At 36.1% G+C, this 25,051-nt stretch overlaps 1 long non-coding RNA gene across 3 annotated transcripts in view; it reads right to left on the bottom strand.

Annotated features, from left to right (window-relative positions):
* Positions 1–25,051, bottom strand: part of LOC104910345 (uncharacterized) — a 46,076-nt gene that overhangs the window by 15,112 nt on the left and 5,913 nt on the right. For 2 of the 3 annotated variants that reach the window (XR_014882518.1, XR_014882519.1), the window contains exon 2: positions 7,015–7,133. The exons of the other annotated variant lie outside the window; for it this stretch is intronic. This is a non-coding gene — a long non-coding RNA (uncharacterized LOC104910345). The remainder of the gene's footprint in view (positions 1–7,014; positions 7,134–25,051) is intronic. 3 annotated transcript variants of the gene reach the window in all.

Here is a 25,051-nt window from a genome sequence, read left to right as displayed (position 1 = left end):
TTTTGACTTTGAATACACTTCTTTAACCACCCATTCTACTCCTTTCTCTCCTAACTCTAGATGGGAATCTGTAGTAAGCTTCAACAAAAGACAATAAAATTACATCATACATAACACTGGAATGAGAGTTGTTTAAAATTCTACACACATGTACACCAATACATAACAAACATATTTTTGGTAATAAATTACACTATATTACTGATAACTGTCCTAAATTTAGTAAAATATCATAGATTTCTTCAAAATTGCATTCATAAAAAGATCTCATAGTGTTAAGCATTTATTGGACAGTGAAGCTGTTCAGCTGAGGAAGTAGGTGTAGAGGTAAAGCTTTGTGTTGTTTTTTGTTTGTTTGTTTTTAATTTTAAAAACTTGCTTTCTTCCCAGGAAATCAGTTTCTTCTTCAGTTGGAAACTCCTGGTATTTGAAACCTCACTTTCAGAAATGTTGGAAGTGTATCGAGGTAAAATGAAATTGTAGCTCAATGAAGGTCCAAGTGTGCCAGCCTGTATAAATTAAAGCTGAGCATAGTTACATCCTCGATAGAGAGGATTCCTGAACAGTACAACCACTTTGCACTGTTAGGCTTTGTGTTGTGTAGAGCTGTGTGGTCAGGACATGGAGTGAAGGAGAAGGCTGTAATGTTCCCCTTGTTAATTTTTCACCTGAGCTGTTTTGATTTGAAGATGCCCCATGTGCACATTTTGTTTAGTCTTTTTGTCAGACAACTGCAGTTCCTTCAGACACCTGCAAAGCCTCAGAGCAGATATGGAGCACCTCAGAATCCCCATCTTCACCACACTTCCGCAACAAGGATACAGCCAAACAAGGTCATGCAGCCCCACAGAGCTGAGGAATTATGTTCTGGAAACTTGGGTTTATACTGGGTTTATGTTCTCCAAACTCCTGCTGTGTGAACACCAGAATGATCTTTAAGGGCTGCTTCATGGGTATTGTGTTGTCATGGCTGGAGTCAAAGTATGCAGCACTCATCCGTTTGAAGAAACAACAGGGGAGAAATCTCTAGTAGATGAAGACCTTGAGAGAGTTTCTTTTGATTCTTTCTAGGGCTTTTAGAATGGAGAAATCAAGCTTAATTGGAATTTAAAGACATTATCTGGTAGGAAAGACCATTAACACTTGATAGTTGAAACTGAATCAAAAAACACAACAGTCACATATAGAAAGTATTTTGAAATAACATATTTACATATCTTTAAGTGTTTTGTATAAAATCCCTCAGTTCTTTAGATAATTATTTATAGAGTTCATAAATAATAGTATAATGCCAGTTCAAAATATATGGCAAGTATTTTTCCATGAAGTTGGAGAAGATAACGTACTTTTACATTTAAGTAAATTTCTAACCAAATGTTGCAAAATGTCCTTTAGTTTAATTGCATGCAAAAACACAAAAGCAAAAAGACAAAACAACTTTTCATTATCTTCTTCATCACCATCCTGGCATCTGAGAAAAAAAGATCAAATGGGATTAAAGGGAGCCCAACTTCCTTTATTCCTACTCATTTATCTTCCTACATATAAACTATCTTCTAAACTACTATAAATAAATAACTTCGTAATAATACTTTTTTTTAAGGCAGTTAGACAATTTCTGGCAAGTAGTCTAAACAGAGAAGACTATTCTGTAAACTGAGAATAGCCACACTAATAAAATGCAATCATCGTCTACAACTAATATCAGATGTCATCTGACAAAACTGACTTTCAAAAGGCTTAGACAATCACTACAATCCACATGCAGTACAGACAAAAAGGTAAATAAAAAAAAGCATCTCCAGTGTGGATTATTTTATAAATTCTGTCAGCCCACATGTATTGTATGTTTTTCACAGATTATGACTGATCCATGACAGTCCTGAGACAGGCCATTGCAGTTGCAGTATTATGGTTTTAAATGTAATATCGGACATCACCATGAGAAAAGAATACCCCCAGGAGTCGAGGACAGAAGGTAATACAGTGGCTCTTTCAGTAGTGTGGCAGACATGGCAATCTGCTGCATAGCTGAACAGTTCCCTTTTGTTCCCTGTTCAGCTATGGATCTGATTTCTCTGAATTGGGCTTATTACAATAAATATAGATGCACAACATGATTATTTATGGGAAGAAAACAGACAAAAGAGGTTGAGTTGCTGGTACCTAAAACCTAATTTTCTGAGTTTTTTCCCTTGAGGCCCTTTTCAATTGTTGCGCCACTGTATTCTCATTGTTGCTCAACGATACAAGCCTAAGCTGTTCATCAATTTACTCACTCCCCCAATCTCTCTTTCTCTCACATGTGCGCTTCCTCTCTCTTCCTATGTTAACAGTTCCCCTGAAATACTATCACTTTGCTGGAGGATTGATGTAAGTCTCCAGCAATTAACATAATTACAAGCCTGATTATCTTCTAATTGCATTATGAGTATTTGGTTATTCACTACACAAATTAGAGAAAATTAAAGAGGAGCAAGATCCTGTGGTGTGGGCGGTATGCTTTCTGAACTGTTATGAGCATCTCAATGCTGTGAGATAACAAAGTAAAGACATTTTATATTCCTACTGGTTCACGGTTGTTCTTGCCACTGTATAATTTTTTTTGCTTCTTTCACCAGTGTTCCATGTCACCAAAAGATATGGTATTACTTCCTTTGTTCATGCAAGAGTTGACTGACAACATACAGTAAACCAAAGTAAATTCCTTATTTCTACATGGATGACAGTGTAAAAAAGATAGAAATCTGAACAAACAGGCACCTAGAGGATAGGCACTGGTACTACAAAAAACATCAACAATTCATAAACAATACAATTAAGGGTTGCTTTTTGTGGAGACAGAGGAGAATAACAGTAAAGAAGCATGAAGAATTATGAGTCCTTGCCTGTACCCTTCATCATTTCTGAGGTTACCACACTATAACTTAAATAAACAGGAATAAGCTTAAACATTATCTTACTCTAAACTAGAGGGTAGATTTAAACCTACATAACTCTTTGATGAAGCATAATCAATGTAGGACAGGAATTACTGTATCAGAAGCAATGCCAGCCATGAAAAGAAGTATTTGAAATGTATAGAACGGAAATTCATTATAAGAAAAAATATGTAACTGGATACCTTTGAAAACTGTATTTTTAAAACAAATATAAAGACTGCACAAAACACTGACAGAAAAAAATACGACAGGGAAAGGAACAAAGACTGATAGAAAGGTTTGTAGCTTCTGTTGTTGTTGAGGTTGAAGCCTATGGCTAAAGCTGGAAAAATGGTTATCTTGTACCTCAATCGGAGGTACAATCACCTCTATGACATACACTACACAGCCAATGCTGTCGGAGGGTGCAGGTCTCTTCAAAACACATCTGAACTCCCCTGAGTAGTACTACAAGCATCCATCACTGACTCCCACCCAAAGTAACTTTGGCTCTACTTCTGCTTTGGGATAACTCAGTATCTGTCATATGAGCCATATCCTGATAGTGGTTTTTTGCAGAATGTTTTTCATCTTGTAGAATTCTTTTTTAATAGAAATTAACCTGTCAACGCTCAAAACTCATGCCCCTGAATTAATTTACAGGATACAGCAATGCTTTAATATCAGTAAATGTAACTGCTTCTGCACCAGGAGACCTCTCGTCTTCTCTTGGCCTCAAGGCCTCTAGTTACTGCTATTGGTGTCCAGACATGAGGGAACAAATTTATGGCATACACTCACTTCAAAGGTGTCAGTAAACAGCCTTTGGCTGGGAATTCTGCTTTCTGACCTAGGAACCAGTCTGAGTGGAATTCAAATGTGTGACCTAAGGTATTACACCTGTAAAGCACCCTCTGTAGAAAACCATTCCTACTCACAGCATTTCATTGGTACAATCCCCTCTAGGTTCATAGCTTCCCAGGATGGGCAGGAAAGGACTTCCCTTTTTCCACATCTAAGGAATAAAATCGTGTCTTGTTCCATAGGGCTCTCAAGGTTCATGACTTCTGGGACTTAACTTCTCTTAGACATTTACTGATAAAAGAAGTTGGTTATCATAAACAAAACAAAACAAAACAAAAAATCTGAACTTAAGGGAGAAAGGTGAGAGCAATCTTAATTACATATCTCTCTGGCATAACCGGAAAAAAATCCTTCATCAACAGAAGAATTTTCTTAGACACAAATGAACCGTGTATACATATTTTCATTTGTTGCTGCCAAGTGTGCACACATAAGTACCCAGGAAAACAACACCACATGCTTCAATTGATTCACATAGACAGAAAATAAAAAGAAAGAAACTGTATACATGACACGACTCCTTAGCAGATACTTCAAAATTATTCATGTGAGTTTAAAATAGATTCAACACAAAATCGAATATTTGCAAGTAGGTAAAATTTCATATAACTTTTTTAACCTGTATAATTTTAAAAGCTGTAGAAAGTGGGCCAAAATGAACTTTAATGTACAACACATTGAATTTAATGAAAAGCTTCATTGAATTTACTGGCAATTTTCCCAGTTGCCAACAAGATTCAGTTTTGCACACACTCATTCACTTCCTTCCCACTGCTTCTCAAAGCTGTCAGATATACATATTATAGAGGTTTTCAGAAGTTCAGGACTGGTAGTACAAGTGGATTTAGTAGTCTAATATCAAAGAATCCAAGGAAAAGAGTCCTCCTGGAATTCTGTCAGAGGATGTAAACAACAGAACACCATCTTCACTGTTCTCTCTGTAAAAGGCCATCTCTAAAATTTTACATATACTTTGTTCTGAATTGATGTCTGAAATTTAAACTGAGTCAGGACTTACAACTGAAAGTGAATTAGAGGCAAATAAATGTGTATTTTGTCTTGTATTGCTTTTGCTCTATTGCCATCATACTTTTCAAGCAGGTAAGAATTAAGAGGACCTGAAGATGATTGTATCAGCAGAAGACACATATGCTTGCTTTAAAAAAATCCTGAATTAGGTAAGTAACCCAGCACTTAAATAAAATTTCCAGAACATTAAATTTCCAGTGCCCATATTTATTCTTTAGAAATTTTTCTGGCAACTGCTAGGAGGCAATATTCCTGACAGGAAAGTCCAGAGAGATCTCAGACTGATTTAAAACAAAAAGCAATACATGACTTAGAAGGAAAGTGATAAAACCATACCACAGCTATCCTTAAATTTGAAGTGTTATCTTCTTTTTTGATGTGAACATTCTCTAAAACAGTGAAAAGCAAACAAAATATTGTTTCTTGCTTCATTACTCTAGTAAGAAGGATTGACGATATGCTTAGCTAGAAGGAAAAAATAATTTATTTCACTGTCGCATTATTTGTTCACCTGCTGCAAGGTAAATAGAAGCTAAGTCACTTTTTATTTATTTAGTTTTTGCAAGACACTCGTACTGACATAGCTAGCATTATCTATTATATACAAGCTCTCTATTATACTGATTACAGAAAACAAAAATAATGCAAGATCTTCTCTCCTGATCGTTAATATTTGTAGAAAACAACACAATACCTCTTAGACTTTTGAACATAATTTCTTAAATTCTCTCACTCATCACTTTTTCAATGTAAAAGGTGTTTTGAAAATAACAATAATTTAACTTATTTCATGTTCAAAATGTACTAGGAAAATAAACATTCCATATGTAGAAGTTTTCAGTGTCTGGGCTTTATCTGTCATCAAAAATCAATCACTGTTATTAGTAGAATCTCTTTGTCATAACAGTACAACAACTGCACTGATAAATATATTTGAAAAAGCAGTTACAAGCCAATTCCCATGTTAATTTCTCAGAGAAATTTCCCACTAAGGTGTGGCTGAAAGCAAAGAAAGTGAGTAGGGAATGTACAGAGATTACTATGTATTAGTGTAAAGTATATCTCCTCCTGTGAAATGAAGAATGGTATAAGCTTCACACTCAAAATGAGAGTATAAATTTGACTCAACAAAGCAACCTGCCTGTAGGAGCTTGTTCCACTCTCATTTCATAGCGCAAAACATTTTGTTTTTTTTTATCCTGTCTTTGCAAATAAGAGTCAAATATCCTAAGTACAGTAAAATCTTATATCAAAGGGACAAAAAAGAATTTTTTGTTTCAGGAAATTGTTTGATAGCTAAATGAAATGCGAAATAAAAGGGTATTATGAAAAGCAGATATAACGCCACAGAAGTGAATGTAGTAGGGGGTTTGTTTGTTGATTTTTTTTTCGTATGTCTTCAGGAGATGCAGGACTGAGCTCTTCAGTGTCATTTTGGTAGATATGCAATTGGCTCAAATACTTGGCCTCTGCATGGGTAAACCTCCTGTCAGCTTGATCCCCACATGCAGATGGCTTCAGTGGGGTGTGCTTTTCCAGAAGTCTATAACAAGAGTTAAACTCACACCTTTCTTCATACAAACAAGAAATTGTCACCAAGTCCACAGATTAAAAAAAAATGGGCAACATTTCTCTCTGTCAGGTGAATTCTGTTCTATATCACTGCTTCACATACAGTACATAAAGAGATAGCTTAGTGCTGCAGTATTTACCTATTGAAATATCACCATTCCAATAATACTTTCATTTCTTGGAAGTTTTTACAGAATCACAGAATCACAGAATTTCAGGGGTTGGAAGGGACCTCAAGAGACCATTGAGTGCAACCTCCCTGCTACAGCAGGTACTCTACAATATGTTGCATAGGTAGGCATTCAGACAGGTCCATTTATCTTTTATCCTTTTTGCTACTTTGGTCAGAATTCTGTTTCTAATGATGATTTCTGGAATATTCAAACATTTTCTGGGGGAAATGAACATCTTTTTTTCCTCTTGAGGAATAGGGACCTCCTATTGGGTCCCTGTTCTAGAGCTAGACTGTAGCTCCATCCCCAAAATGATCACTTATGTGTATGTGTAAGCAGACTGGAGCACATTCAGTGGGGGAAACTGAAACTACTGTCAAGAAGCAGGGCATTCACCTCAGTTTTCAACTGAGGTTCAAGCCCATCATGTAAAGTAGGCATGGGAACAGACTGACCTTTGTGCTGTCTTACTTTACATACATCTACTGGCCAGGTGGGTCTTCTAAGCTTTATTCACTTTTAACCAGAAAAGCCTTCTTGAAACTGAAAAGGTTTTGTTGAAATTGGCACATTTCTGAGAAAGGAAAAAAAAAAAATCTGATTTCAATCTATCAGCATTTTCACCTGAGATTCTGACATAGTTCTTATGGTAAAAAAAAATAATTTAAAATTTTTTGTTATGATTCAGTAGCTCTATATTTACTTAGAGTACATTGCGTTTCTGTTTTAAGAAGATTTAACAGCAATATATGGAACACTATAGGAAGACATTATGTATATATTTGATATATTAACCTGATGTGTTGCATGTTTATAGAACACCAGTGAAAAAATATAAAAGACTGTAACACTCGATTCTCAATGACATTATGCTAATACATCATAGTTTTATGTTTTCTGAATACTTTTCCTTTCCACTGAAACCAATCAGCATTTTTTCAAGACTTATTAGTGAATATCAGATACTTAATTCTCCTCGCAACTCTGGGATTATAAAAACAATATATGTTATAATGAAAACTCCACATCATACTAGGCCATACATACTTGTACACTGTGCAAAGATTTCAGCATCCTCAGCTTCTATCAGTCACATTCACTTGAATGCTGGCCTCACCATTACTTAGCAGGACCTGACCAGGAGCTGTAACTTTGGTCTCCATTTTCAAGCTATGCCAAAAATGTAGAGAGCTGTCTCCAAAGTTAGATAAGTATATAATCTTGTTCTTAAGTAGATTATATTATAGTTCTGGACTTGCTGCACTCGGCTCAGTAGAGGACAAAAGAGAAATCAAAGAGCTAGACTAATATATTTTGGCAGGAGGTCCTTGCATGAGACACAAGGGACTTTAAGTGAGAATTCGATGTTTTCCTCACACTCATGCCTTTTTTCCTTGTCAGCAGCTGAGGATCTGGCTAGTGGTCTCCAGGGTAGTTCACTAAGTGCTACTGGAGAACATTTACAGTGAACTACCAGTGAGCTAATAACGACTGGGAAATAATATCTGAGCACATACAGTTTAACTCGGGATTGAAGCAGGTGATAGTCACCTGCTTTTGTGTCATAAATTTTACTATATTCAGATGTCCTCTCCAGTAATCTGAGCAGAACTCAACTTTAGAGCAAGTAGTACTAAACAGAAATTTATTTCCTCAGTTCAAAGCATACTGCTGTTACCAAGCAATTTCCTATAGACTCAACCATGCATTTTGCATTAATCTAAGTTCTAAACATCTTCAATCAACTTATTTTCCTTGAATTGATCACCTGGTTAACATACCTGCAAGTGAAATTCTTGGCAAAAAGCTATTGCCCCTTTAAAATTGATCTCGAAATTTATAAATGATTTTAATACAATGGATATCAGCAACATTTTTTCGTAAATTCAAATTTTCTGCCTTTTGTCTTCATGCTCTTTACAGACTCTCTTTGCTGATTTTTGCCACCATAGCTTATGATGTTTAGAGCTGACAAAACTCTGGAGAAAAGGCTTACATAATTATGACTGATTCCTTACAATTTGGTAAAGAAAATATACAACTTACTCATTTTTTAAATTTGGAATTTCTGCTCAACCACTTCAATGGACAATATTTTTTTTCTGTGACAAGGCTGATCTTCAAGATTTTGAAAGAGATTAGATGAATTCATGAGGCTTAGACCTACCAGAAGTAACTACTGAAGTATGTGGGCACATCAAATGAAAGACCACAATGTACTTGCACTCTCTGCTGTAATCTATTCCTAGCACACTTCATGCATCCTTTTAAGAGATAAGAAGAAGTGTGAACCAATACAGTAATTCTTATGAACTGTATTTAATCCCCAGAAATTTCTTTTCAAAATTTTGAAATTACCCAACATACTTTCTGTCTTACTAATTAGGCCAATATTTTTAAATGGCATGAGTTTGCTTCATTTTCAACATTACATGCGGGTAATCATTCGCAGTACATATAGCTGACTTCCCTATCATTTCTTTCAAGTTATCTTGATAAAAGGAGGTACTGATGTTTGATAATCACAGAATCTGATTTTAGAGACTATTCTTGAGATACAGTTCAGCAGTTTTCACATATGCTACAATTACAGAGAAAAATACTGTCTGAAATCCATTTGCATTTGCGAGAATATAGCCCTACAGAGACTATGGACCACAAAAATATAATGCTACACATAAACATGTATCACGAGTCCACCATGCCCCCATTCTAATATCACATTCTTTTAACATGAGTGGAACTTTAAGGATTTCACACTTGTTGAAAACAGCCAGCAACAGTGATTTCCATGCTATGTTTTTTTGTTGTTTTTTTTTCTCCTCTAGACTTAAGGCAATTTTGAAACTGTATTGTTGCTAGGTTGCTTCTAGGTTCAGTAAGCCTAAAGGAAAGCGATAATTTCATTGAAAAAGTAAATCAATAAATAGAAAGATGAAATGTACCCTTCCACTGCATACATTTATTCGTACATCTTTTCTGCTTGTCTTGCTCCTTCACATCAATCTAGCATTAGTCTCACTAAATTCACTGGAGAAGAGATTTAAGAAGATGTCTTTAAAGCATGTCCTTTTTCTCATCTTCCCCCAGAATCCGGCCTGTAATTAGCCTGTTTGTCATGAGTCCATTATTTTAAAAATCTATAAATTTGCTTCACTTATCACATTAATACGACTAAAAGTAAGCATATTCATAGTTCATATAATTAATATTATTGATATTATTTTACCATTCCTTCTGATCTTTTTTTAACTTGTCTGTTTAACTACCGTAATGAAATATGTGAACTTAGAGACTAGGAATGAGGCATTATGAGATGGCATAATCATTTATTTGTCTAGATGAACAAGCATTGAAGGGTATCTTGTGTTTCACCCATTTCCTTTGAAACATTAATGTGTTTTTCTTTCTTTTAGCATAAGACCTTAAGCTCCTTAAATGTTTGCTGGCCCATTACATTTGGAAACATTGCCTAAGTAGTCTATTAAATTGTATATTTATTTTTCACATACATTGGTGAGGGTAAAAACTGAAAGCTGAACTTAACAGCTAAATTTATCACTGGAGTTTCCGTCCTAAATACCAAAAATACCATGTTAAAAATAGAAATATGGATGTATGTTGAAGATATGTATTATATATGTAGTATTTTATTATTAACCTTGCTTGACATCCACTACACTCTATAGAAAAGCTGTTTGGGACTCTACTTCATTGATTTTAATGGAAACCAAAGGCCTGCTCTATAAAGTACATATAGAAGGCCATACACCATAATGCAAGTAATTTGGCATACATCCATAAGTCTTGAAAGGAGAGGCACTTAGAAGTGTGAATGTGAATTGCTTTGCAATCTGCAGTGTGGTAATATAGCTGTCAACCATATTTCATGTTGTGCAGGACTAAGGATAGAACATCTCTGGAAAGACATGCTTTTTAACTTGAAGAAACTGAACAAGTGATATCTAAATATCTTTTTTTTTTTTCTTTCTTTCTTTTATCAGAATCTAAGAAGTCATATTAAGAAGTGCAATAGAAAACACTTCTTTTCATGGAATATGGGAAGTTTACATAAATAAAATATAGATTAAAACAATTCCTTCTACATAGTCTCCACGCAAAATATAGAGAGAAGAAAGGAGAAAGAAGAAAGAGGTTAGGAGGGAACAAGGTGTGGGTGAGGAAGAGAAAGAGAGAGACAGAGAGGGAGAAAGACAGGATTCCTGTGCTTACATTCAGCCAGAAATGTGAAAGTTGGTGGTTTTTGTTTGGACCTTGCATGGTTTCAATTCCTCCTGAGTTTGCACCCTTAAGTTTTACTTTAGGTTATGGGGTGAATAAAATGACACTCAAAACAATACCCATCATGTTACCAAGATACTCCTTTCTTCAGTATGAAATCATTAAAGACCACAAAGTCTTGGCAGCACTTCTACCTGAAGTTATTTGTATTCTAATATTCACTGGCTATTCACCTTTACTGAAAAGTTTACTAACTTTGGCAAACTTCACCTGTGTTATGGCTTTGTAGCAGATCATGCAAACATGAAGTTACTAACTGATTCTGCTTTCATTATGAAAGCTCCACTATTTATGGCTGGCCACACAAAACAGACAGTAATAGCTGAATTCATGCACTGGAGTCATCTGGGATCGACAAAAGATGAATTTGACTTCTGTAGCAGAAAAACATGATTTATATCAAACTCTTATTTTCCTGCTCAATTTAGTAACTCACTTTTAACTACTTTTTGATCTGCTGCATGTTCTGAGTAAACTATCAGATTTCCCTCTGCTGCAGTTTCTTCCTATTCTGTAATACCAGGATAATGTTTACTCAGCTTGGTAGGGGTGCTTACACAATTTCGGATGAATGACTAAAAACCAATTATTACCATTATGTTTTAACAACTGCAGAAGCCACAGACAGAGAATCTGGCATTCACAAAACAGGCATTTTAGAACTGTTCAGGCTTTAAGCATTCTGGTTCTGAGGCAAGGGGAGGATCTAAGTTACATACTTAGTAACACTGCATTCAATGCAATGTTGCTTCACAAACTGAATTAATCACCTTTTAAAAAACATTACCACTTACAATATGACTTAGAATTTAATAATCAGTTAAAGTTGGTCCTATTGGAAATGCAATCCAAAAACTTTTCTTCAAGAAACTGTTAAGACATCCCTGCATGTTCAGCGTGCTATCGCCCCTATACACACAGTAAGTTTCACTTTAGATTAGTATCTTAATGCTTTGAAGAAAACAACCGGAATTAAACTAAACTAAACTAAACTAAAATTTTAAAAGTTTAAAGCTGTTAGGAACAAAACAACTGTGTTTGATATCAGATAAAACTACGGTCAGTGTCTGATTCACTGGCTTTTTCTCAGGCAAAAGACATGTTTTCCCCAGGGGTCACCAGGTCAGGCAAGCTGCATTCTTTCTGCCAGGCACTTTGTAATGTGCAATGAACAGTGTCATTTATTTTCATTTCCTCATACTTAATTGCATGCTTCTTGCTTCCAATAATAAGCCAGAAGGCAGGTGGTAGAAGCAGTAAACTAAACTACTACTAGCTGTCAGAGTTACAGACCATGCTACTCTTCTCTTGAAACAACTCAAACTGCTGAACTGGAAAAACACTTGCTTCCACTGCGCATTAATAGAGATTTCCTTTTTATTCTATTAAAAAAAAAAGAAAGAGAGAGAGAGAGAGAGGTGAAAAATAATACTAAGTGCTTAGCAAACACAAATTTGTTAATTTATCTTCTGTCACATTAAAAGGAAGCAATATATGAAGAACAGCAATAGTATTCCAGTGTACTTTTAAAGTGTAGTGAGATGGCTCTTTTAGCCAAGTAATGTCAGCAATTATACTTCTGTAACCCATTAATGACTTCAGTATCAAGCTATTTAAAACCTGAATGATTGTGTTTGAACGTAGAAATGTCTATTAGCTATGCTACATTCGCGTTTATCACATTTGAAAATAAATGAATTATTTCATTTATTGTGGAAATTAACACTTATTTCATTTTCTACTATGATAATAAATAAAATAAAACTTTATTGAAGATCCCTTTAAAGAAATTAATTTCATCTTCATTGTGCACTCAGGCTGACTAGATAATTACTTCTGGTGTATTTTGCTGATGGGTATGTCACTTCTACAGACAAATCAGGATTTATTGGCATATTTAGATGCAAAGTTCTCATGGTACTGCTGCATGCATGGATAGCACTTAACAATACATAACTATTTTTTTAATAGTGTCACTGTTGTGCCACAGATTTGTGTTATTGTTGAAGAAACTGGAAATCCTATCACACTGCTGCGGTTAAAAGAGAATGACAAAGGAGTAAAATTAGAGTAATAGTTAATATATTCATGATCACTTTAAAAATATAAGTTCTCACTCCAGTGGCTTCTAACTCTATCCAATTGTTTGTGGATAAAAAGGTGTTGCTATTCCTGCTGCAATTATCTGACAGAGATAAGTAATAAAAAGAGGATTTCTAAAAATATTATTTGCTGATTTGCATAATAGAACAAGTGTTAGTAGCAAACCCAGCAAAAAAATGTCACTATACCAGAACATGTTCATCACTTTAGCTCGTAAGTTTGCTATGTACAATTCTAATATGTTCATTACTAACTGTACTAGTTAGCACAGAATGTCCTTAGCATTGAGAACTGAATTGTAGCTTCTCACTTTCTGTAATGCTCTTCTTAAGGATTACTGATGCTATTATTTCCTGTTTAAGTTGCACGTTTCAAATATATAATACAGAAATACATGAAGGTTCAGGCTGAATCCTGCAAGTAACACTACCTGTAAACTTTTACAATTTGGCTGTACACCTTTTTGAAGTCAGTGGAGCTTTGAGCAAAGGATCATTTTTCACTTGCAAAATAAAATGGAACAGAGGGGCTCCATTTTAGGAGAAATGATACATTCACTCAGAAAGAGCAGTAACTCATATGTAATTAAGTAACTTAGGCAAATTATTTTCCAAAATTTCAGTCCAAATCTCTTGTCTAAAGAAACAGTATGCATAAATAAAAAAACATAAGCAATTAATTTACATGTGTTACCTTTCCTACTTCTAGCTCAACTTCAAATGTTGAGGAATTACATACTGAGAAATGAACACAATCAGTCATTCCCTGGCCATGACCGGTATCCAATTCAGATAACAAAGTTCTCTAACAAGTCCTGGGGAAAGGTAGGAATGGCACATGGAGAGTCAGAGGATTTGGAAAAAATAGGAAATATTAAAGGAAAGTCATACAAAGTCATTTAGCCTCTACAATTCAACCAATTAGCTTAAATATGAGAAGATACCTCCTTCCACCCAGGCATCACAATATTGTTTACTTCTAAGCACTTTATTCATGAACTTAACATGATGAGAATTTCCTTACATACTTCTTCCTCCCTAAGAGAGCCAGAGGCAGAAACACTTTCCTGCTCCTGCCCTGCCAAGATCCAGGAAACTATTAGTTTAAAGTGTGAGTGCTACAGGGCAAGGTATGTATACTTGACAGACCAGTAAAGGCTACCAGGCTCAGTTTTATAGGACAGTTATACAAAACAATGCCTATTTATTTTGTGAATCCCACTAGCACTTGCACATGACATAGGAGACCATACTGGTCTGCATACTAAAAACTGCACTTTTAGCAATGTCTGAGAGAGGCATGTCTACATGCAGACATGGATAACTCAGGATGAAGGTACTCCTTGCCTTACCTTTGGCTGATCTGGAGTATTTTGAAATTAGGCATGATATGTACTTGTAGTATTAAGCACGTAAGTCTGTCTTCAGCTGGATGTGCTTTTGAAAATTAAAGGCCTTTCTCATTGATCTCTGCTATTTATAATTTTAAAGTCAACCAAAACTGTTGATTTTTGCAAACTCAAGACCACAGTCCTCAACTGAAAAAAGCATGGCATTTAAAAAAGCGATGATCTCCCAGATTTATTTTTCCTGGACTTTACCCAAGATGTTGCTGAACATGAGTATATTACAGCAACAGAAAAGGCAGACTGGCCTGATAACTATGGGCTAATAAAAAAATAATATCTTCCTAACGCCAAAATCTACTCCCTTATTCCTTGGTGGACTCACTCCATGGTTTTTTACTTCCACTGTGATATTGCATTAGGGAAGCATCCAGAGGTGTGAGAGGGCTGGCTGGAACTACAAGTATCTCAAACTTAAAAAGAGACATCTAATATTTATATACTGAAATGCCTTATACATTGCTATCTGAAGCACATTCAGTGCATAATCTTGTAGATCATTCATTTACAGGTCATGCCTCTGTATCTATGAATTCCCAAACTGCAGTGTTTGTTTTTCATCTATCCAGATGAATACCCCAAAAAATATCACTTACCCTTTGACATGATAAATGACTCTGTGGGGATTTTATTGCTGAGATGCAATACTCCGGAGAGTCATGCAATCGTGCAATCCAATTAGTGTTTTAGATGGTACAAAATTATTCAGTGAATGAATGGGTAGAGACACATTACAAATAATACTGTCAGGACTATTCTCCCTACCTTTTTTTTCTTCCCTAAATCGTATCAACAGACATGGATGTGTACACATACTCAGAAATGCACTATGTACTATCCTAGATAAGATCATTTCTCCTTAAGTCTATTGCTTTTGTTGAATTTCATTTATAAAGACTTTCCAAATTATAGACAAGATCTTTACATGGAGAATTCATTGATGAATATATGCTGAAAATGATGAAAAAAAAAAACCATTTGTAAGCCATGTCAGTTCCTACATTCCTTTTCAATATCATTTTTACAAAGGCATTTAAAACCAGTGGCGAATCTAGTTTGAACTTTAGTTATTTTATCATGTATAAATTATAAAATGCATATCCATATTCTTTGGGTACTACAATTTAATGTACCTCAGAAAATGTTGGGTTTTTTTTGTACTTTCTGCTATACAGCTGCTCACAGCTGAAATTGCTCAGTCATAAAGAAAGCGCATTTGCTGCATTCCAAATGCCTGCATAGGTATGCATTTGGGAGATAATTTCCTTTTATTTAATGTCATCTGCAAGGAAAAATATTGGCAAAATCAGCCATTCTTGAGAGAGTTCTCAGTAAAAGTAAAGCAGAAAAAACATCTAGGCGCCTACTTTATTGAGTCCTAATTTGAGTAACTAGTGTAATTCTGATATCTGACTTTCCTATCATTTCTGCTCTTGTTTTTCACCATCTCTCCATATGGAAACTCTAAACTGTTCCAGGAAGTTTCTTATAAGGAGTGGATGTCTTAAGTTATACTTAAATTTCTAACCCTTGATCCCCAGTAAATGGACTACAAGTTAGACAAGGTAACTAGTCTTGCCAAACTCTGATCCAGAATTTGACTTTTCAAGGACAAAAACAGAATGTGCCCTTTCTGAGCTACATTATCAGAGCCATATGCTTTATAAACTGCAAAATGGCATGTTTTTTTTCTGTTTGGAGTACTTCTTATATTTGCCCATTCATTCAGGTCTAACAGAAAAAAATAGAACATTGCCTCCTCAGTCAGGAGTACCAATTCAAAAATAATTACACTGCAGCAAAGGCACAAAATTCTGACGTACTTTCCAAAAAAATTAGAATGAAGTTGTCAATTTTCTTTTTACCTTATTTCCCCTACTACCTTCCTTCAGTACTTTAAACTCTACAAAATATGTCTAAATGGAAGCAAGCTTATTGGTACCTCTGCAGCTAAATTATGTTGGTGGAAAGTATGCTTATGGAAATACATACATTGAACAAAATTTAGGTAAAGTATTCTTCTGTAATCTTTGAAGTTACATAACTACAAGAGATAACATCAGTAAATGAAGGCTGTTAATAAACTGGCTAATTAATTCACATTATTAAAACAAGACACATTATTCTCTTTTTATTCTTATTTAGGTCCTTATTCTAAAAAGTATTTAAGAATATCTTCCTTTTTAGTATCCTTATGTATTCCTTTAAGCATAAATCCAATGAAATGTTTAAGGGTGAACTTAGGCACGTGTTTGGGTGGTCTGCTGAAAACAGGCATTACCCTTGGATGCAAGGGAAAGCATCCAGCAACCTTACGAAGAAGAGTCTATAAAACAAGGTTTCTGATTTAAAAATAATTACAGTCAAAGATAGAAAATGCTCATCCCAGCCAGAAGAAAAGGCAGAAAATGTTTTCGGAGGCTAACATATTGATCTTTCTATCACTGTATCCAAAGCACTAAGACAGAAGTAAGGCTTATTCGCGGTGGTAAATACAGGAATTCACAGCATTTGCTGCACAGTTCTCTTCAAAGCTTCCTGAAATTAATAGTTAATTCTGCTGCATAAGCTAAGAGGTCAGGAAAGGCTGTCATTACACTACTTTGTACCACATCTAACCTTTATGTAATTAAAGCATTTTTTCATATTCACTTAGTTACTTAGAGGACACTGCATGGTGAGTCAACTTACGATGTAGCTTAGACTATTTCTTCATTACTTTGTTGTTTGGGTTTTTTGTTTTGTTTTGTTTTTTGATGTTTTTTTTTTTTTTTTTTTTTACCACAACACCATAGCAACTTAAACACCAAGTATTTATTTTCCTTCTCCAATTGCAAGTTATTTTATGAAAATTTTTATGCAAATTGGGCAATGAATTGACTCATTCTGTTTGTCTCCCTTGTATTTATCTCTAAGGCATCTATCACCATGGTGCCTAAACGCTTTGGTATCTTTGTGTTTGCCAGCTCTATCTATCTTGAGAATGGTATCATCATTTTTGTCCACTTTTACATAGTCTCTCTATATACACTGCAAGGAAGTAGTATCTAGGACAAATCAGCCACGGATTAAAGGCAAACAAATGTTTTCTATACTAATACAAAAATCAGTAAAACTGAAAATAGTAAAATTGAAACTAGTAAAATTGAAAGTCCTTACTGTTTTCTTCAGTCTTCATTACGCCGAAAAATAGCTTCTACTGCATTGAGAGCACTGAGTTAGTAAAGGCTTCTTGATCTCAAAACCCCCGAATACTACTTAAAATCACTTATATTCTACCTCCTAACCATCTTGGATAACCACACATGCCCACAACACCAAACAAACCTAACGTTCCTTTTTTTTGCAGTACATCAACTTCCTTCCTTCCTTAGGGTTCGTTCAGATTACATCTTCCCCCAAAACATCCCTACCATACTTCCAGACCAATGACTTCCCACATACAACACATGTTGTCATGAGAACAGTATAGTGTAAGCAACCTGCAGAGCTTTCAGGCTGCTGCAGACCAAACTAGGGAGCAGTGACAGTTACAGTTGTAACATACACCTGCTGTCAATGGTAAAAGTAAGATTTTTTTTCCCCTTCTACTTTTTTAATAACAGTCAACTGCAAAACACAGGAAACTGTAAGTAAACTCTATACTCAAAAATACTAACTTGGCCCAAAACACTGTGATGGTGTATCTGGCTTGCCTTCAAATAAAATGATTTTTCTCCCCAAATATTAAATGGAAAAAGTATTACGAGAAAGAAGTGAAATGGAAAATTGCTAAAGCTCAAAAACATAGCACATAGAAAGGTGGCCTTTTTTTCTAACAGCTCTGAGAAGATATGAAAAAGTGAGAAAGGGTGTGAAGGAGGGGGAGAGGGAAGGAGAATGAAGACAAGGGTATGTGAAGCAGACTGAAAACTGAATGTGAAATAATCGATATTGTTATGGAAAGACCGAAAAAAAAATTAAGTAGGGGCAAAATCTACAGAGGCACTTTCAAAACCACAAATATCATCCCATAAAGCAGATTTTCCATCTAATTGCTGCATCTAGATCTAACTGGCCTGATCATCATTCAGAAAGCTGGATTTTTCCTAGTTCATCCTGCTGTGGGCCAGACAGTGACTTTTTTTTTTAATTCCATAGCAAGTGTAACTGTGAGGTTTATCTTACGCCCTCCAGTGCTATGTTCTACTTAAAATATAACCCTTACCCAATATTTCCAAATAAAAACAGTTTTTTAAGCCATTGATAAAACAGGATTATTATTTTCACCAAACATAGAAAAATGGGAAAATGCCTCCTTGAAGCTGTTAGTACAGGACGGTAACACAGTTTGACATCTGTCATTTGGGGAAGTAAAAGTGCTTAATATATTACATGAATAAAGCCCATTTTGCCTGTTTTAATGGCAGACATATAGTAAAACTCTTTGCTCTAAATTTAGTATTTGGACTCTTCATTGGTCAGCATAAAGCTGTATCAACACTGGAGTGCAAGGCATTTTTAGCATATCTGAAGCTATACAGAAGTGATGATTTCATCTACTGATGTAAATAGTAGCACCTTCATTCTCATCACTAATACAAACAACAAGGCTTCTGACACCAGGAAAACATAGAAAACAATTTAGTCTTTTCAAAATTCAATCAATTTTACAGAACTTTAAAATTTCCACTACAAATTTCTACAAGAAATTTTGCCCAAATAAAAACTAGCTCCTTGTAAATTTCTCCTCTGTGGAGGTGGGTACAGGCATGAAGCCTCTTCCCTTGAAGGAAATAAATGAGCATTACCTGATCTTCTCAGGATTATGAAATTCTCCATTGACATTTTCTTCAACTGTTTACAACCCTTGCATCTTGAGATACTGCATCAGCTAGAAAGGAACTAGCCAAATCTGTCCATCCCATGCACGCCGTTTTTTTCCGTATTTTAAGACTCATAAAAAAATTGGTAATTGTATTCAAATATGGTCCATCATAATGATTTAGTATCCTTCTATGTCATATAGATTCATCTGACTGTGTGTTTTTTACTTCAACACATTTGTGAAATTATTTAAGTTGACTTATCTTCCTACAGCTGATCTACTGAAGTTCAGGATTGCTAGAATGGTCCGTTGCTATGAAAGCTTAACCCTTTTGTTCTGATAACACAGTGACTCGTGTTAAATTCCTACACAAATTAAATGAAGTTCATCCCCCTATACCTGAACCCTCTTCGAGTTGTTTCTATAGCCACGTAACAAGTCTTTACTCCTCATGTTGCCGTGGCGGCTAAAAATCCACTTTTCGTTCCCACTCTTAAAGGAATTTTCATCCCTTTAGTTCTCATGGGAAACTGTGTTAAAATTCAACAACCTGACCTTAGGTTGCATTGAATATTCCCATTGACTTCAGGCCATAAAAAAGAAAACTGAGGAGAAGAGCTATATTCTGTCAGAAATAATATGGCTCCAAACACTGGAATCATCCTGACAGCTCTATTTCAGAAGTTAGCCAAGGAGAAAAAAGGGGCCAGGCATCTTGAAAATTACATACACATAGCTCACACACATGTATACACGTACAAGCATGAAGGAGAATAGAGGATAGAACCTGGAAAGAAACCATGCCAATATATCAAGTGGCAGATGAATTATCCCCAAGAGTTTCGTAGAAGCAGCAGCCACCCCATTTTAAGGTGAAATTTTATTTCAATCTCAGCTGCAGCATAATCTAGGATCCATCTGTTCCTCCATTCTCCCCCCCCTTTCCCTCAGTCCCCCTGCTCCCTTCCCAACTCACACACTGACATAACTCCATGGAATCACTCCATCTCCAGCACCACAGGTTTCATGAGCCCTACTGGGTAGGTAGGAATTGCAGGAAGAGTGATGGAAGGAGTCAAATAAAGGAAAATGGTAAATTTATTTCTGTGAGTTTTTATCCCAGTCAGACTTTACGACATTTTTGATCATTTTTAGTCTAAATGTATTTTCAACATTTGCCCCTGAAATAATGTTTCATGGAAAGACAGTGACCAGGGAGTGAGTACTGTCAACACCTCTGTGAACACTCTAGCTATTACCATTATTTCCACTCAATACCCACTTTTCTTTATTTTTCCTGTATGACGGCTCTGCTTCAAATCTTCAGTATATTACTCAGAAAGTAAATAAGTAAAAATTAAGAAATAAAAAAAAAGGAATTTTCTGATGCTTGGTCTTCTGGAACACCAAAAACACAGTTCACCTCTTAGTTTAGCAAGAGGACTCCTATGTGCAGTTTTATTAAGCAAACCTATTTATGGACTGTACCCGCCCACTCTCCTCACCCTTCTCTCCTCCCTCATTTCAATACTAAGTTCTCCCTTCTCCTCTCATTTCATCACTAGTTCTCATGTAACCAGAGTTATTCGGATCGAAAAAAGCCAGCCCCGATCCACCTGAGATCTAAACCATGCATTAATTTTCAGCCTGTTCCCTGACAGAGATGGCTATGCAGCCATGAGCAACCTCATCCTCCCCAGGGAGGCCATAGGAGGAGGCAGCTGAAGGAGGGAGGGAAACAGAGCAGTGCCACCACTTCCAGAAGCCTTCAGCACAGATTTCAGTTTGCTGAAGCTGACTCCAAAGCCATACTTTTCTTATGCTAGGAACAAAATGTCCTAAATGAATCAAACTATATGAAAGAAAGAAAGAAACAAATGTGGACACCTGATTTTGAGTGATCAAGGAAGACAAACAAATTCAAAGATTCTTCTGAATCAGAAACTCCAAATGGCATAGAGTTTGTTTTCACGGCAGAACTAGCACTAATAATCTAAACCTGAATGCTACGTTCACAGTAACTCCTGACTTACAGGCAATGCTGGTATTTATGGCATCCCTTTATTTGTTTGTGATAAAGTGTGCACCTCCACAGATTTCTTCTCACTAGGTTAAGGGAGAATTTGTCTGGCTTTTTTGGATGTGCACAGAGAGAACTTTGGGAAGAGTCACTGGAAGATACAGTCAGCAGTAGTGATCACATTAATAGTGATATTAATTGCATTAATACAGACAGCTATACCTTCTGATGGCCAGTCAACTGAAGCATTAGGAAACCATTTGTACTAAAATCTGAATAAACTTCGCAACACAGTCAAAGCAAAGAGATGTCTTGCAAAGCCTGAAATAGGAATTCTGTCGCTTTAAATTGTTCTAGTGGGCCAGCCTGTTTCTGGGGCAAAAGAAAAGCAGCTAACTATTCCTGTGCAATCCCACTCACCAAGAACAACTCAGTCTGACACAAAGCTACCCAGAGAATGCGAAACACTGCTGAAATATTTTGGTTTTAAATACAGAAAATGAAGCATTCAGTTAATATTTCTGCTATGATATTTTGGAAGATCTTATCCTGGAACACTTGGGTGCGCTGACTAATTACATAAGTGTTGTTCATTTTGTGTCCTTAGTGCCCTAAGACTGTGTGCACAAAGTTAGTGCTTATCTGTGACGCACATCTTAAAGAGAAAAACATAAAGGCACATGGAAGCCTGGGGATCTGATTAGTTATTTCCAAGATATTTAACTGCTATTATAACCAGAAAGATGCTAAAATACTATTTTCTTTAAGGGAAAACCTTGAGTTAAACACTAGTGCAAATTCCATGTGACTGCAAGCAGTCTCAGGAGTTTTAAAAAGCAGAAGATGGCAAGCTAGACTTTCACTGGTTATTTGCAGTTCCTTTTATAAACTTTGGGCATAGAATCAAACTTTCACATTTTACACTGAAAGACAGAATCTTTCTGAAAGATCTTTTACAAATCAGCAAGACTGGAAATAATGTGATAGAAGACTTACCATGTATGCTCTTTCAGCCATTTCACAGAAACTCATTTTGGCTTTCTCTGAGGTAGAGATAAACCACAGCTAAGAGACAGTTATTAAATCTTCTTTATATATTCTGTATGAAATATATTAAATGACAAAAATGCTATATTCAAATAAGGTTAAGGGTCTGACTTAAATCCACACAGACCTGGAAATTCAGAAATATTGTCTCTCCCCACCATTCCCTCAGTGTCACTTGGCATTGTACTCGCAGCACAAATGAGCTGTGCTTAGATTCCTTAAACCCCTTCCTTATAGTACATTTCTTCTTAAAGACACTTTTACTTTAAGGTTCTCATTTTGCATCTTCCCTGGACTGATTTTTTTTTTTTAATATAATCTCATTTTTTTAAGCTTATAGAAACAGAAAAATGAGAAAAATAAACCAAAAGTATAAAATCATTGGCATTGACAACTGGCTTTATTTTTTTTAACACACAATTGATATCTAGGCAGGCAGATGTAGGACATGCATTGCTCTCACCAGTTGTAAACACATGCTTCAGCTCTCTCTCCCTGCTACAATGCTAGTTACACATATGTAAATATTCTTTACATGTTTTTCCAGCAAACTAAAAAGGAACCTTGGAGATGACACTGAACTATGATTTTGTGCCACAAAACACTGGACTTTCTTCCATGGACTGTTTTTCCAGAATACAGCAGTGACCAGTGGAGTGTGACACATTATTAAAAATGAGACACTTGAAGTTCATCTTGAGGAGCTCTCAGCTTTGAAACCACCTCTTACCTTCCAGTAAAACAGATTGGGCCTGCTGACCTCTTGGGCAAACAGTATCTTCTGAAGGTAATTTCCAGTCAGGAAAACTCCACTATAGGAAAGGGGAAGGGTATCTTAGGAGGGGGCTCTTATAAAACTACAAGGATTCAACAAAAAGTCAGAAACTCAGCCATTTCCAGTGTGGCTTGGGGCTTTCCTGCAGAGAAGGGTTTAGGTCCTGGTGGATGAAAAGCTGGACATGAGCCAGAAGCTCTTGCAGACCAGAAGGCCAGCAGCACTCTGGACTGCATCAAAAAGTGGGTGGCCAGCAGCGAAGTGGTTGTCCCACTCTGCTCTGCCCTCATGGGGACCCATCTGGAGTACTGCACTCAGGCAGGGGTCTCCAGTGTAAGAAGGATAGAGAGTTGCTGGAGCGATTCCAGAGGAGGGCCACAAAGATAATCAAAGGGCTGGAACATCTTTCTTATGAAGACAGGCTGAGGGAGTGGGGCTTGTTCAGTGTGGAGAAGAGAAGACTGCAGGGAAACCTCATTGCGGCCTTCTAGTACTTAAAGAGACTGTATAAAAAGGAAGGAGACTGACTTGTTGCATGGTCAGATAGTGCTCTTGAAGCAGTTTTCAAAGATGAACAATCAAGACTGACTATTCAGCATCCGCAACTGGTACACCTGAAAACTGCTAATAACAGAACAAGGGATATTCCAATGAGAAAACAGTGTTGATTATGCTCTGATAACCAGCATAAAAGCAGATGATTTCGAGAACACAAATATTAACCTTCGAAGAGTGACTGTGATAAAAACATACAAAATCCTCAAACAAGTCGACAGCAAAACAGCGTAAGACTTTAAAATAACATCTGCAGCGTATCATTATCGTAAGATGACACAGAACAAAATACAGGATTTCAAGAAGATTTTCCTTAAACAGTACATGTCCCTGTAATTTCTGATAAAGAGAAGCAGACAGTAGTAGCCTTGATCCACAAAGGCATTTCTGCCTTATACAGCATAAAAGGAAGACATTTAGGAATAGCTCATCCATGAGAAATGGTGATCTCCTATTGCTGCCAAGGTCAGTCAGACCTGTTGTGATATGTTCTGTAAATGCTGACTCTATCACTTACAGTTTTCCAAGGACTTCTTTAACACTTAGAGATTTTTTATTTTTATTGTGGAACAAAGCTCTGACATGAAACTGTCAAACTAAAAAGCCCAGAAAAGGATGATAGGTTTTTATTAGATTTGAGGGTGACAGCTTCATTGAGAAAAGAACCATGTAGCAGAAGAAAGGTGGTCTGAAGTTCCTGGAGATCCAGCAGGAAAATGCTGAAATCTCAGCAAAGGAAGGAATTTTGTTCTGAAGCCAGCAGTCCAACAATTTATCACACCCTTTAAAAACTGATGGCAGATGACACGTGGATGATGCATCTGCATCAACCTATTAAATGTGAAGGGGACTGGATTTATTTGCTACAACAAGAAGCTCTAATGGAACCTCCCAACACAGTTTTACTATGCCTCAGTCCTGACCTTCTGCACTTCAAATGCCAACTGTGCCCCCTTGTGTGGTACTTTTCTGATGGTTACCAAAGTCCCTGAGGCACTAGGTTAGATTCAAACAAGCCATTTTGCTTTTATTTTCTCTAGTTCAAAAATTAAATGTCCAAAACCAAACTACCAAACAAAAAATATAAGCTAAAACAGTGTTTTAGTTTGTGAAGTCATCACTGTATTTGTTTGTTCTCAGAGACAATACAGCCTGGATCTTTATGTTTCTATTAGCACCTATAGTTCTGCACCTGAAGTATTAATTAAAAGCACATAAGAGAAGGTACGTTGCCTACTTTTTTACATAATGGGGTGCAAATCTGTTGCAAGACCTCTCTGGTTGGAGCTTTACAAAACATCGAAAGCATTGCCTCACAGAAACCTTGTAAATACAAAGGAGAAAGAAAAACACTCTCAAGCAAATGACATCTGAATCAGATGAGAAAGCAAGGCATTGAAAAAAAAAGAGAATTTCAGTAACTCTGTAGAGATCTCTTCATTCCAGGAGGGTTCATGCAGTGGGATCTCAAAAAAAAA

The sequence above is a fragment of the Meleagris gallopavo genome, chromosome 3, assembly GCF_905368555.1.
Source record: "Meleagris gallopavo chromosome 3, MGAL_WU_HG_1.1, whole genome shotgun sequence".
Classification (NCBI taxonomy): Eukaryota; Metazoa; Chordata; class Aves; order Galliformes; family Phasianidae; genus Meleagris; species Meleagris gallopavo.
This window is presented reverse-complemented; position numbering and strand designations above follow the sequence as displayed.